This window comes from Tamandua tetradactyla, chromosome 10, assembly GCF_023851605.1.
Source record: "Tamandua tetradactyla isolate mTamTet1 chromosome 10, mTamTet1.pri, whole genome shotgun sequence".
Classification (NCBI taxonomy): Eukaryota; Metazoa; Chordata; class Mammalia; order Pilosa; family Myrmecophagidae; genus Tamandua; species Tamandua tetradactyla.
In genome coordinates, this window is record NC_135336.1 from 69,076,331 (window position 1) to 69,092,721 (window position 16,391).

General features: G+C 36.4%; 2 long non-coding RNA genes across 3 annotated transcripts in view; both read left to right on the forward strand.

The window, feature by feature from the left end:
• The window catches only part of LOC143647971 (uncharacterized), an 85,723-nt gene that overhangs the window by 5,604 nt on the left and 63,728 nt on the right, over window positions 1-16,391 (forward strand). The gene's annotated exons all lie outside the window — the stretch shown is intronic.
• On the forward strand, window positions 2,944-13,779 carry LOC143647972 (uncharacterized). The gene is made up of 3 exons (XR_013158292.1): window positions 2,944-3,069; window positions 11,059-11,108; window positions 13,577-13,779. It is a non-coding gene; the product is annotated as an uncharacterized LOC143647972 (long non-coding RNA).

Consider the following 16,391-nt stretch of genomic DNA (forward strand, 5'->3'; position numbering starts at 1 on the left):
ATTACATTTAAGAACATGTTTTTTCTGAGGTAAATACATCAAACCACCACAAATGGTGTCCAAAATTCCTGTCTTTCTTCCTGAACACCTAGTTCAGGTCTCACAAAAGGATTTTTTTTAAACATTTTTAAATTTTGAAATATAACATGTATATCAAAAAACAATAAATTCCAAAGTATAGTATAACAAGCACTAAAGAACATAATTCACAATTTGTCATGGGCTAATTCCACAATTTTAGGTTTTTCCCTCTAGCTACTCCAAGACAGTGGAGACTAAAAGAAATATCAATATAATGATTCAGCAGGCATATTAATTTGTTAAATATTATTTCTCTGTTATATCTCCTCCTTCTCCTTGATTCTTTTAACATTTATGAATATTTCAGCTATGTCCATTCTAACTTTTTCATGTTGAAAAAGGGTGTTGATAATATGGGATAGGGGGATGGAACCAACTGAAGTTCTTGGAGAGGCTGGCCCCTCTTGGTTTCAGGACTTATCTGGCTTAGGAATCATTTGGAGGTTGTAGGTTTCTGAAAGGTAATTTCATTGTGTGAAACTTTTGTGGAATCTCAGAGTTCTAGATTTTTTTAGGGTTAACAGGCATGGCGTTTGTTGGGGTTTGGCAAACTGGGGCAATTAGCAATATCAAGCTGAAGTTTGCACAAGAGTAGCCTCCAGAATAGCCTCTCGACTCTATTTGAACTCTCTTAGCCACTGATACCTTATTTTGCTACGTTTTCCCCCCTCATTTTGGTCAAGAATGCTTTGTCTAGCCTACGGTGTCAGGGTCAGGCTCATTCCAGGGAATCATGTCTCATATTGCCAGGGAGACATTCACCCTGGTGCAATCAAATTTTGATCAAGGACATAACTTCAAACTTCTTGATTTTGTAAATTTCCCTCTTGTTTACTCAATGTCTATTTTTGGTTTACTGGATTAGCAAGAAAGTCTTTGAAATGCTAAAATATTCTGTTGATTTTATGCCCTAATGAGAAGGTAAGTCTAATGAAAACAAGGAAAGGAAAGAGCTCCAACTTCTGTTGGTTTATTCTCTCAGCTCTGCTCTGTTACTAGAGTGTCTGGAATGACTGGATTTTAGGCAATAAAATGAATTTTATGAAACTCAAATGAGATTAGATAACTAGGAAAAAACACACAGGCAAACACTTCTTGTATTTTATTTCTTCATTTCTATATTTCTATAACCCTTCAGTATTCCTAATAATAGGTGCTCTTATTTATTGAGTGTCTTGTACTAGGGAGGTGCTACACTGTATTTTCACACACATCATCTCTAATGCTTAGAATAAATCTGCTAAATAAATATTTCTATCTTTTTTATGGAGTCAAAACTAAGGCTTAATGAAATTAGCTCATTTTTCCTTTTTTTAAATTTAAGGTGTTGTATATTTATGGAAAGATCAAACAAAGTACACGGTCCCCATATAGTCCCCCAAACCAATACACAGAGCTTTCCCTGTTTATTAACATTTGTATTAGTGTGATAATTTTATTATAATTGATGGAACAATAATATTATTATAATTAACTCTAAATAATAGTACATAGTTTACTTTAGGGTTTTTCTCTTTGTGTTGTACAAGCAATGGTTTTTAAAAAGTTTTGTTTTAAAAATAGGCACAACCTAAAATGTTACATTTAACCACCTTCAAATAACAATTTGGTGCTATTAATTAATGTGTACTATCATCCAACCACCATCCATTAACAAAACTTTTTCATCACCCCAAACAAATTTGGTATTAATTAAGTGTTAACTCCCTATGCTTCACCCCTACCCTGGTCTCTGGTAACCTGTATTCTAGTTTCTGATTCTATGCATTTTGTATCCTAATTATTTCATATAAGTGAGATCATACAATATTTGTCCTTTTGTGTCTGGCTTCTTTCATATAACATGATATCTTCAAGGTTTATCATGCTGAAGCATATATCAGAACTTCATTCCACATTATGGTTGAATAAATATTCCCTTGATAGACACGTGTGTTTCTTACACCATCTGGAAATTGTGAAAATGACACTATGAACATCAGTGAGCAAATACTTATTCAAGACCTTGCTTACAACTTTCAGGTATATATAGAAGTGGGATTGTTCAGTCATATGACAGTTTTGTCCTCAGCCTCTGAGGAATCACCAAACTGTCTTCCACAGGTGCTGCACCATTTTACATTCTCACCAAAATTACTCCATCATTTGAATAATAGTTATTCTATTGAGTAGGAAATGGTATCTCATTGTGGTTTTGATTTGCATTTCCCTAATGATTAATTATGTTTGGCATCTTTTCATCTGTTTTCTGGCCATTTGTGTATCTTCTTCAGAGAGATGTTTGTTCAAGTCTTTTGCTCAGTTTTTAATTGTGTTGTTTGCCTTTTTATTCTTGAGTTGTAGTATTTCTTTGTATATTCTGGATATTGAATCCTTATCAGATATAGGATTTCAAATATTTTCTCCCATCCTGTAGGTTGTCTTTTTACACTGTTGATAATAACTTTGCTCAAAAGTTTTTAATTTTGATGAAATCTCATTTTTCTATTTTTCTTTTGTTGATCATGCTTTTGGTGTAAAGTCTAAAACACCATTGCCCAACACCAGGTCCTAAAGATATTTCCCCTTGTTTTCTCCTAAGATTTTTATAGTTTTGTATCTTGTATTTTAGTCTTTGATACATTTTGAGTTGATTTATATATATAGGGTGAGATATGGATCCACCTTCATTCTTTTGCCTATGGATATCCAGCTTCCCAGTACTACTTATTGAAAAAACTATTTTTCCCAATTGAACTTGGCCCCCTTGTCAAAAATCAGATCAGCGTAAATGTGGTTGATTTCTGAGCTATTAATATCATTCGTTTTGGTGTATATGTCTGTTCTTGTGCCAGTAACATCCTGTTTTTATTCCTGGGTTTTACAACAAGCTTTAAAATCAAGAAATATGATGCCTCCACTATTCTTCAGGTTAATTTGATGATTGGCTCTTTTTTTCATTTCTGACAAGAAGGTTACTGGAATTTTGATTCACACTGTGTTGAATCTGTAAGTTGCTTTGGGTAGATGGGTGTGGTAGTTAGATTCAGTTGTCAACTTGGCCAGGTGAAGATGCCTAGTTCTATTGCTGTGGACATGAGCCAATGTCATGTGAACCTCATCTGTTGCTGATTACATCTGCAGTTGGCTAGAAGGCATGCTTGCTGCAATGAATTATGTTTGATTTAATTGGCTGGTGCCTCAATGAGAGAGCTCAATGTAGCACAGCCCAAGCAGCTCAACATACCTCATCTCAGTATTCGCAGCTCGGCACAGGCCTTTGGAGATGCAGAAAGGAATCACCCTGGGGAAAGATGTTGGAACCCAGAAGCCTGGAGAGAAGGCCAGCAGAGATCACCCTGTGCCTTCCCAAGTAAGAAAGAACCTCAGTTGAAAGTTAGCCACCCTTCCTCTGAAGAACTAATGAAATAAATCCCATTTTATTAAAAGCCAATCCATCTCTGGTGAGTTGCATTCAAGCAGCTAGCAAACTAGAACAGATTTTGGTACCGGAGAGTGGAGTGCTGCTGCAGCTTGCAAATACCAGATATGTTGGAATGGTTTTTTTGGATGGCTAAGGGGAAGATTTTGGAGGAACTGTGAAGAGAATGATGGAGAAGTCCTGGAGCACTTGAAGAGATTGTTGGTGTAAATGAAACCACTGCCAATCTGAACAAACTGGGACACAAAAGGGACAAATTGGAGTTTGCAGAGTGAGAACCATGGAAGCTCGGGTCTGAAGCCAAGAAACCTCAGCCAGGAGAGTGGACCTACCCATATATATGGAGAGGGTGAGTTTGCCCTGAGGGCAGAGGATTAAGTCTCACATCTCGTCACAGTAGAAGAGTTATGCCACTTCAGGCCTTTGAGAAGGTACAGCATGCTCCTTGGGGACTGGGGACAGCCTGGCTGCCACCACATGGAAGGGTTGCGCATGTGCCCCAGAAATGGCAGAGAGCCCAGGTGTGGCCCTGATGCCTAGAGAGAGTGGAGCCAAGAAAAAGATGGCCTCCTCAATGTCCCCCGAGGTTGATTTGGAAAGAGGCAGGCCACTGCATAGGCCCTTGGAAGAGTGGGACTTCCACTTTCTAAAGCTGAAGGATAAATGACTTTCAGACTTTGAAATCCAATGGTGTTTGCCCTGCAGGTGTTCCTTCCAATTTCTCCCTGTGGATTCTGTGACTGTCCTTCCTTTGCATATTGGTACCAGATAACTTGTTTTGAGATTCATAGGTCCATAACCAGAAGAGAATTTGTGCCACTTTAATATCCTTTAAGGTGAGGCATATACTTGCCAAGTCGACAAGGGGTGGACATGTGGTAGCACAGCACAAGCATCTCAGCACTTACAGCCCAGCCCAGGCCTTTGGAGATGCAGAAAGGAATCACCCCGGGGAAAGATGTTGGAACCCAGAAGCCTGGAGGAAAGGCCAGCAGAGATCACCCTGTGCCTTCTCAAGTAAGAAAGAACCTCAGTTGAAAGTTAGCTGCCTTTCCTCTGAAGAACTAATGAAATAAATCCCCTTTTATTAAAAGCCAATCCATCTCTGGTGAGTCGCATTCCAGCAGCCAGCAAACTAGAACAATGGGATGGTTAGGTTCATTGTCAACTTGGTTAGGTAATGCTGCCCAGTTGTCTGGTCAAACAAACACTGGCCTAACTGTTACTGCTAGAATATTTTGTGAACTTAAATCATCAGTAAGTTGACTGCATCTATGGCTGATTACATCTACAATCAACTAAGGAGAGTGCCTCTAGAATTGAGAGATATTTAATCCAGTCAATTGAAAGCTTTAAAAGGAGAAATGATGGTCTCTGGTGATCTAATGGTTAAGACTTGGTGCTCTCACTGCTATGGCCTGGGTTTGTTTCCCAGTCAGAAAAGTCTTTCTTCTGGGTGCATGGGTGGTTCAGTGGTAGAATGCTCATCTGCCATGCAGGAGACCTGGGTTAAGTTCCTGGTCCACGCAGCAAAAAAAAAAAAAAAAAAAAAAAAAAAAAAAGATTGGAACAAGTGATGACTTCTGCAGACAGAAGAGAGAATTTTCATCTCTACTTCAGTCAACAAACTTCATCAAAAACGTTAATAGGAGTTTGCACCTTGCAGCCTGCACTACAGAATTTGGACTTGTGCATCCTCACAGTCGCATGAGACAATATTTATAAAATCTCATAATATTTAAGAATATATTCTATTGGTCCTAGTTCCCCAAAATAACCCTGATGAATGCTGCTTTGGTACAGAGAGTGGTGTGGTTCTTAAGAAACAGAATCTAAAAAATGGGTTTTTGCAATTGGTTTTCCACTCTTATTAGAACCAAAGGCATTAATGACTCTATTTCCAATACTCAAGATAGATTGACAGTCCATGGCTTGAGTTGGCAATAGAGATAAGCAAAATAGCATCATTGATTACTGTTGTTCATACTCTTATATGAGGCAAGCTCTGGGTGAGGGTACTTTTGACCCCTTAACAGAGTATAATGGTATAATGATGTTGGGTGGTTTTTCCTAGATATTCTAGATACAGTTTAAAAAGAAAGGGATGAGCTGAAGGCTACAAATTTGCAACATAAATACCCTATGAAAGATGTAAAACTTTCTATGTGTTCTCTGAAAAAAAATATTATTTCCTATGGCCCCAAACTTGAGACTTCTGAAAACCAGACCCAGAGTTTCTTTGGGTGAGTAGCAGATTTACAGCATAAACTAAATTCTCAATATAACAGGGTGTCTGCTGTTAAAGTGAGGACAATTGATTGGAAAGGAATGGGATCCTGAAAATTGAAATGTGGGCATATGGTTGATAATAATGGCAGTGGGGACATTGAAACCATGGATTCTGCTGAGTTTTTGCTAGGTAAACCTTTAGTGGTCTGAGGAAACAGCTACCCCACCTCCAGCCTGCTGTGAGGAGATAGCTACCCAACCTTCAGTATGCATAGAGAAAAGCAGTTTCCCTACCTCTAGTCTGCCTTGAGAGTCTGCCATCCATCCTCCACCTGAAGAGATTAACCCTTCAGTTCTTGCTAAACCTGTAACCATCTGCCCTGAAGAATCAGCTATCAAAGTAGAATTGACATCTTAATAATATTTAGCCTTACAATCCTCGCACAAAGAATGTCCCTCCTCTGATTTAGGTCTTTTAAAATTTATTTCAGCAGTGGTTTGTAGTTACCCATAAAAAATTCAGATCCTTGATTAAATTTATTCCTAGATGTTTGATTCTTTTAGCTGCTATTGTAAATGGAATGCTTTTCTTGATTTACTCAAATTATATAGAATTTATACTAGTGTTTAGAAACAACACTGATTTTTGCTTGTTGATCTTCTACCCTGCCATTTTGCTGAATTCATTTTTCTGTTCTAGTAATTCCACTGTGTATTTTTCAGGATTTTCTTTGTATAGTATTATATATTTTGCAAATAGGGAAAATTTTACTTCTTCCTTTCAAATATTAGGTATTCTTCTTTAGTGTCAAACATGCAGTGAGAAGCTGAGCAAAGTTAAATTCAGTTTTGTTTGACTCCAAAGAGTCCTTTCCCTGTCAAATAACTTCTCTAATACCTAATAGTAAATATCCGATAAGCATTTATTTGATTCAGGTAAGCAATCACATAATTTTTACTTGGACTTTGAATTGATGTTTAACAGTGGGAACCTATTTTATACCTAAAACCCATGGGACAAGTATTTGGAATCAATTTAATTATCCCTTTAGGCTATTTTGTTATTTCTCATTTCAGCAAAACATACAGATTAATTTATAAAATACTAGACTTTCCAAAAATATATAGATCTTCAGGGCAAGCATCTCTTATTTCTAACTGAATTGGGGGAAAGAAATTAAAATATACTATTTCTTTTTTTGCATGGATCGTCTATATTTTGTCCCCTTCTATATTTCTATACTTCCCCCCTCCCACAAGAAATCCATTTATTTCTCATCAAAACAGAAAAAAATTCCCATATAAGAATGTTTTGGACTGCAGTTCTCAGTTTGGAGTAAGGTAGGATCTGGATATAAGGGATTTGCATTTCCTTCTCAGTGTTCCTGATGGAACCCTCCACCATGGGCTATTTGTGGTTTTTTGGTGGTGTTTTCTGGTCTCCCCTGGTTTCTTTCAAATTTTTTCCACAATACCATCACATAGCTGAGCCACTGAAACTTTATTTTGTCTCATTTTTCTCTTCTTCCTTTTATTCAAGAAAACTTTCTCAATCCCATAGTACCAGGTCCTGGCTTACCCCTGGGAGTCATGTCCCATGTAGGGGAAGGCAGAGACTTCACCTGCATAGTTGGCTTACAGAGAGGCTCCATCTGAGCAACGAAAGAGTTTCTCTGGGGTGACTCTCCCAATATAGTTATAAGTAGGCTTAGCTCCTCTGCAGGAATAAATTTCATAGTAGCCAGCCCCAAGATTGAGGGCTCGGACTATTGAATTTGTTGTCCCCAGTGATTTTGAGAATATCAGCAATTCCCTAGGTGGGAAAGTTCAATATTTCCTCCTTTCTTCCCAGTCCCTCCAGGGTGCTTAGCAAATACTTTTTATTCTCTGTCCAACTTGGAATGTATCAGTGCATCACAAACCAACAATGCCTCACTCTGTATTCAAGAGTCCATGTAATTATAGTGTTCAAATAAACTGACCATAAAAGTTAAATTAGATATTGTGGCACCAGATATATAAATTTTGCACCAAATAAAGATCTCTTCCTTTGGCCTCACACAGAAATTGAAGTTTTAAAATATAGTCCATATCATCCTTTACCCTGGATTCTGGCTTACCTTAGTCCTATCCAGATTAGCTTCATTCATAGTTCTACTTGAAGTCTAATCACTTTTTCAGCTTTTCTAACAGTTACTATATGGGGCAATGCTGACTTTCATAGCTTCAGGGCTCTAACTCTGAGTCTCAGATGTCACACAAATACCCAGAGTTCCAGAGAATGACCAAGTTTTACACAAAGAGCCCAGCATCTCAGAATTTAGAAATAATAGTTACAACTCTGAAATAGTTCTGTATACAGAACTGCTGGGACTGCTGTAAGAGCTCACAATCTAAGAACCTTTACAATAGGCCTTAATCTGGTAACCTATGCTCTCAATTGCATTTCTTCGCGTTTGTATGTTATAGTGAGTCCATATGAATGAGGCATGATAATATTTGTCTCTTTGTTTCTGACATGTCATTCAATATACTGTCCTCAAATTTCACTCACCTAGTTGCATACCTCACAACTTCAACCCTTCCTGCAACCATTCAGTAGTCCATTGTATGTATATACCACACTTACCACTTCCTTTCCTCAGTTGATATACCCTTAGCTCCATGTTGGAACATTCTTGCTTTCTTTTATGACATACCCCACAAAATACAGGTCTCAGTTAACTTCATTATCAGATTTCATCCTAGCATCCAAGATTAGCTACAACTTCAGAATAAGTCCTTACTTTAATTTAAAATATATTTAATGTAAAAGGATTACATTTTACCTGTGAAACATTTATAAGCAGCTTCTTTGTTCCAGACACCAGAGTAGGAGATGAACATCAGTTATAAAGGACTTCTTGATGCTGAAATTAGCCCCTGGGGTCCTCGACACTTTTATCATTTCTCTCTTTATTAGCTTTTTTACTGTCTTGGCTTTGACTAGTCATTCCAGTTTTTGATATTTATATCTTCTAGTTCTTAAATATTCTATTAACTATTGATTCATTGTTTGCACTAAGCTTGGGAATTTGTAATGGTCCCTTTTATTTATTTTTATTTATTCTATTTTATTTATTTATTTTTTGGCTGCATGGTCCAGGAATTGAACCCACGTCTCCCACATGAAAGGCAGGCATTCTAACCACTGAACTACCCATGCACCCAGTCCTTTTTATTTTTTAAACCTGCCTAGTTTCTAATATTTTTTGTGATATTTCACTAATAAATCACCAGCAATCTGGTTGTTGACCACAGTTGACATAGATTACAAACATAAGTTGCCTTCTTATTATATTATCCATACATTTTTAATATTCTTTTTTAACCCTGTCAATTGATCAGGTGCTAACAAGTACCTTAGTTGATGTGGTAGCCAATTGCAATAACTTCCCAACACTATTCCCCCCAATAGATATGACTAAAACAATTATAGTCAGTCTATCCCCCTTGTCATTGAGTACTTCTGGATGGGAAGACCTAGGCAATTTGAACCAATGATCTTGGAGAAATGGTTTGTTGAGACCCTTAGGAAAAAGTCCCTTACACTTAAGAGAAAGCTGTTGGAATCCAGACTTTTCACCTTTTAATTGTCAAGTAGAAAGCATCTACAACCAAATGCTATTGGAAGCTCTGCTAGCAACCATGAGAAAAGCTAAGGATGAAGTATTAGCTTTTCTCACTGAGTCCTAGACAGTGTTGTATCATTGGATCACCCAAACCAAGGCTCCATATTCTGGAATGTATTCTTTTATGTTAACTTCTTCTAATTGTTTAAGAAATTTTGAGATGTACAGTAAGCATCAGAGTGAAGAGATATGGTAAACAGAATAGTGGTTATCTCCCAAAGGTAACCATGTCCTAATCCTGAAACCTGTGAATATTTTACCATATATGGCAATAGGGACTTTGCAGAAATGGGGCGATTACCCTGAATTGTTTCGTTGGGCCCACTGTCATCACAAGGTCCTTAAAAGCAGGAGAGGGAGACAGAAGAGAAGAGTGGAGTTGATGCAATGTGGAAGGAGTTGAACTACCTTTCCTGGCTTTGAAGATGGAGGAAGTGAACCATGACCCAAGTAATTCAGATGGCCTCTAGGGAATGCATATTCCTGACAACACCTTTATTTTTAGTCCATTGGCACTCATGTGGACTTCTGACCCACAAAACTGTAAGATAATAACTTTTGGTTATTTTGAGCCACTATGTTTGTGGTAACTTTTTATGTCAGCAATAGGAAACCAATATAGAAGGACAAAAGTGGCCACAGACATTTAGGATCTGGCCTGCCATTCATGGCCAGGCCTTCATATTTTGTTAAGTATCAATAATTTCTCAGAGCACAATTCTGTAACTATAATGGATTGTTACAAAAGCAAGACCATGCTGTAATCATATCTGAACACAGAGAAGAATATGAACCACAAACCCAAACCACAAAAAATGACCCACAACCTCCTATTTTGACTAATATGAGTATCTACTGCTTTTTTTTTAACCAGTGAACTGCTTTTGCCTTGATTAGTATTTGCTCTTATATAAGATCAATTAAGATATCCAAATATAAAATTACCCTTACTTCCTGGTAGCATCCAGTACAGAATAGCACCCCACATCCTTAAACTCTCTACCAAATAATCTAAAACAAGCTCAAATCCTATATATATCTGTTTTAGTTTGTAAAAGCTGCCAGAATGCAATATACCAGAAATGGAGTGACTTTTAAGAAAGGGAATTTATTACATTGCAAGTTTACAGTTCTAGGGTGTGAAAATGTCCCTACTAAGGCAACAAAAGAAAGATACCTGATTCAAGAAAAGTCAACGAGTCCAGAATATCTCTGTCTGCTGGAAAAGTACATGGGGATGTCTACTAGCTTTCTCTTCTCATTTCATGAGGCTTCCCCAGGGGTGTTTTCCTTATGCATCTCCAAAGATCTCTGGTTGTGTGTACTCTGTGGACTTTGTTGGGTCTTTCCAAAATGGTTCCTTCTTAAAGGGCTCCAGTAAGCAACCCTACCTTGAATGGGTGGAGACACATCTCCAAGGAAACCATCTAATTAAAATTTACCACCCTACAATTGGGTGGGTCAATCACCATGGAAACAATAAAAAAAGATCCCACCCAACAATAAAAAAAGATCCCACCCAACAATACTGAATGAAGTTTAAAGAACCTGGCTTCTCTGGGGTACACAACAGATTCAAACTGGTACAATGTCCTTTCTTATTACATTTTACTGAGACTTTCCACAGTTCCTCATGATGTTTATTATCCCTTTCAGCTTGTTCAATTACAAAAATAATCTTGATGGTCTTTGGCTGGAATACATCGGTAAGAATCTGAAAACATTTTAAAAGCAGTTTGGTATTTTGTGCAATTTATTTACACTATGATTAGACTAGCAAAATAGCAAGAAAAAAATCTGGTGAGCAAAATCCAGAGGGAACTTGAGAGCTTAGTGTACCTACCTACAAATCTATTATCAATGTGTGTAAAAGGTATCAAATGTGGTGAGTGAGTGCATATGTAATGCACTATAATCTAATCTGTGGATGTGTCCTCGTCATGAAGAAGAACTCGAGCTAGAAGTCAGGCATGTAATCCAGAAAAGTGAAGGCACATTCAACCCTATGGTTGAAGCTAAAGTCTGAAGGACAGTCAGACACCAAGGTCATAGGTGAAGATAATAAAGTGCTGGTATGAGGCACTTCATGTTGTTGGGCTAAGAGATAATTTACAAAAGCAGGGTACACAAGTGTGCCCCTTGATATGGTGCCCAGCATGTGCTGCTAAGATGGGCTCCACAGCTGAAAAACGTCAGGCAGAATGATAGTCTAAAATGCTACTGTGTTACATAGGTCTCTGCAGTTTAAATTTATGGCATTTTTAAGTTTCTATCTGAGTATCAGTCAATTCCATAGATGAGATTTTGAAGGTTTAATTAAAAAAATAGGTAATAAGCTACAGCTCTGATTAATTGCAGTTCATAACTCAAATGTTTATGGATATTCCCTAAATTTTAAATTATTTTATTTATAAGTAATACAAAGTGCCAGTAGAGTATATTAATGGTTTTAAGAAAGAATTTAGTAATCCAAGGATGTAGATCTTAAATCCAGATAACTTAGTGAAAAATATCAAGAATAGGTAAGTATTAGAGTGTATAGTGGCTTAAACAAGCAACGTGGTAGCTTGCTTTAGTGGCAAACCAAGGCCAGGAGTATATGAGTGGTCTGCCTTAGTTGGGCAGAGTATTTTTCACTGACATTGCTTAAAAATGCGGTACATGGTGGCAAAAAGCAGATTAGAAAAGTAGCAAAAGTCAGAATCTTGACATCATAAAATGAATGAAGATAGATAGATCTTCTTAAAGTAATGGTTAAGTCTGTTAATATAAACTAAAATTTAAATAGACATTTTAATAGTGATATTTCTAGAACTTAAGTTTCTATTAAATTTCTACTTTTTGGCTTAAATTGATTGATATAAAATATAGTAATCAGTATATCAAATATTATTTGGAATAAAATGAATCTGTATTGGTCTCTTAGAACAAATCGCCTTCATAGTATGCAATATTCACCATCATTTTAACGAATGAAAACATTTATAAAGGATTTTGAACATGTTTGTACAAATGTCTGTGCAAGTGTGTGTACATGCATGTATGTGTCTGCACATGAGTGCATATGTATATAGATATTAAATTTTGAGTGTGTCCAACTATCTTTTTCTCTATTTTTTCTAAGGTAAAATTTACTCTGAACATACGATCCTTAGCTAGAGTACACTCTTTCTAAACTTCATTTCCCCATTTAAGATGAATGGAAATACTTTGTACAACTGCGACCTCACTTAATCAGAAAATATTACTTGCCCTTAGCTTTCATTCTTTCCCCTTCCAAAGAGCTTGGTCAGTGATGTGCCTGTGAATTGACTTTTTTAAATTTAAGGTATATTTTACACAATATAAAATACATAAATTTTAAGTGGAAAATTTTTGACAAGGTGCATGCATTCATATATCTAATACTCAAATCAAGATATAAAATACTTCTACTCCATTACATAAGAGTTCCCTTGTACCACTTTTCCATTCATATTTGTGCAAGTGCCAATAGTTCATCTTTTTCCATTGTAAAGTGGTGTTCTCTTGTTTGAACATGCCACAATGTTTGCATTTCCATCAACAATGTGTATAGAACTTGTATTTCACTGTGCAGATAATGTCCTAAGGGAGGTGAAAGCAGCTATATGGGAGAAAACATGCTCCCTAAATGGAGCAAGGATGCCTCATCATCTTGGATCACTTCCTTAAGCTCTCTTACATAAGAGTAAACATAAACAGTAGTATACTAAGGGTTTGCAACAGTGAGATCAGTATGCAATTTTATAAAGACTCTTCAAACAATGATAACATTTATAAAAGCCCAATCTGCTTTTTGCCACCATGTACCACATTTTTAACATAACCTGGTCAAGTTGACACCTGAATTTAACCATCATAGATCCTATTCTTTTTTTTTTTATTAGATTATTTCAACAGTGTGCTGACATTTCTTTGTTTCTGTGGTCCCTAACTTACCTTCAACACTATCAGTTGAGTTATCTTCCAAAAACACAAATACGAATCCTTCACCATCTTTTAAGTTACTACTGAATGATTGCACATTGTTTCTTAACATATAAGCATGAAGTAACATCTATTTTATCAAGAATATTAAGAGACAGGGAAAAAAAGATGAATCTTATAGCATAAGACTCCTATGTCTGTGTTGTCTTTACAATATTTGAGCCAGACTTTTTCTATTTGGATTGCCAATTGCATCATCAACCATGAAGGCATGACAGGCAATATGCCTTCTAATCCCATGTGACAGAGAGCTCATGATCTCTGCAGCCTGACAGAAAAGAAAAATAAAAAGATCAACATCAAAACTTCTGAACTGCATTTAATGGATTTACAAAGCGTTCAGCATCAGTAAACCAGAACTTTGGCAACTGCTAGGCAAGTTTTCCTTTCCTAAAAAGATTTCAGACTCCGGAGCTAGGTCAGGAGCATTTGAGACTAGTCAGAGCTGATAGGCTACCAAGTATTTTCTCTGATAAACAGATCTGAGGACACATAGTCCAGGGTCTGATACAGTATGCTCTGAGAATATATTTTCAGTTCTTTATCTAAGGGGGTAAAGAATTGTGATCCCATATTTCCTTTTTTTTTTTTTTTTCATACAGCCATGAATAAAAATGAAGGATCTAGTAACTCATTTTAGAAAAGCTTTCCTGCTCTGGGAAACTCTTGAGTCATTAGACTATAATTGTGTTCTGAATTCTGCATGAAAAGAAACCAGAAACCACTGTATGCTGGCAAGTAGCTTCTCCCTTAAGGGGCATAAAGAGGAAGATATGAATAAAATTATAAACTAATATGTAGAGTTAACTAAATGTTATGAATTTATCATAGTCTGAAAATCAAGTGTTGAATAGTGTCATATGCTAGAAAGCATATTTTACCAGGATAGAGACCTGTAGTCTCCTCTTAGCTCTGACATCTATTAGCTTTGTAACCATAGGTAAGCCTTGTTTCTTCCCTGTGGTTCATGTTTCACATCATTAAGTGAGAATATAAGTAGAATTTCTCTGAGGATTAAATAAGATGATATTGAAACATGCTTTGAAAAACTGTGAAATGATAGATTATTATAAACTGTCTTGTCCCACATTTAACAGCAAAGCTTACATGCACTGAATGAAATTATTTAGTAATGGGGAGCTGAAAACAACTATGGAATTTTGCTCTTTAACTGAAAGCACTCTGTGACATGATGGGTAACAAAGTCAAAAGAGATGGCAGGGAGGCAGAGGGCAGAGTTATAATGAACTGACATTAGGATTAAAATAATGGTACAAGGGCAATGACCTTATTTTGGACCTATCATAGCAGCTGTTTGCAGTTTCATCAGTCATTCATGGTGCACAAAGAAGGGAAAACTGGAGTTCATTTGGACAAACTATCCTGTGTATGGTAAGAGTGTGATAGTAAGCATATTGGTGGAGGCCATGTAAATGCCTAGGAGAAAAATCACAGAATTTTGAGAAACGTGGCAGCATGCAGATGTGTTTTATGGAAAGCAATGACAATAACTGCTCTTTTTAACAAGAAAGGCAGTGTCTACTGGAATGCCCAAAGCAACTGGTGAATTTGTTGGAAATTTGAGATGAAGTCATTATGCTCTGTTAAGTGCTTGTAAGAGAAGAACCTCCCCATTTTTACTCACAGTATTCAGTTTTCAACATTGTTATAACAATATAGGGGCAGTCTGTTACAAAGAAAGAAATGCTATGTATACAGATGGCATAGTCACAAATGAGAGAAACCAGTTTGTGTACAAAAACATTATGATCCTGATTTTTTTTTTTGCATTTGTATCCGCATAAGGATATCAAGTATCCATCATATAACATAAACATCTAGGTTTATATTTTTAAATGAGAGGATAATCTTAACTCTTGCTCTAAAGAGAATTGGATCATGATCGTGACTTTAGCGAGAATTGGATTGGGATTTTGGTTGTGTTAATGTTTTCTTCATGAAAATGATATCTTAGGAATATGCTTGCAAACCTAGCATTAAGATAAATTGCATGAAAATATGTCATAAGATATGTCCATGAGGTGTTTGAAAATTTTGGAATCCACAATGGAAAGCTTTGAAAAGTTAAGGATCAAATGTTTAATTTTAAGCAAGAACTAACATGCTTCCAAATTTCTGTACCATTCTGTAAAATGTTATCAAAACAGTACTAAGATTCTGCCATTCATCAGTTTTAGATTAGGTTTAAATCTCATATAGCTCTAAGCTATTTATCATGATGTGATATTTTATAGCTTTCCCTTAGCTCCTTAGTAGCAAGCATCCTGAGGGAGAAGTAGCACATTGTTTAAAAAGAAAAATAAAATACTGGACTCACTTTTATCCACACTTCCTAACTGATTTCAATTATGTTCAAGTTTCCCCTAGTGCAAGTCATTTCCTGCTCTGTAGATAATCCAACATTCCCACCCTGGAATTCCAACATCACCCTAAATTGCATTAGGCCACTCTAAAATAAACTTTTCATGTCACAAGACTTTTTATTAATAGCATTTCACTTTGAATTGCATTTAAAACTGGTACGAAAGCAATTTCCTGAGCAATAAGTACAATTTACTGCTGCTTTTCTTCATTTGGTAACCTTTCATCAGGTACAGATGGCAAATCTAGCCAATTAAAATTGAGACAATACTTTTTGCTTTTATATAACTAGAGTTTCCTTTCCTTAAAATATCCCTAGCTACCACCATTGTTTTGTTAGGACACAGTAGCAAGTCATATTTCAAAGGAAAATCCTACATTGTAGTGAAAGTTCCAAGTTTCCTACGTGGATCAATGCCTTTATGCAGATGTGGGGTTTTCTACAACAAGCAGTGTGTTTTGCCAACTGCTGCTCTTTCACACCTGTCCAGTGGTTCTGGCTGTACTGGGGTTAATGAACACAATGATCAAATATCATTCCCACATCAACATTCTTTATTCATTCTCAGTGTGGTAATAACTGAAAAACTCTGAATTAG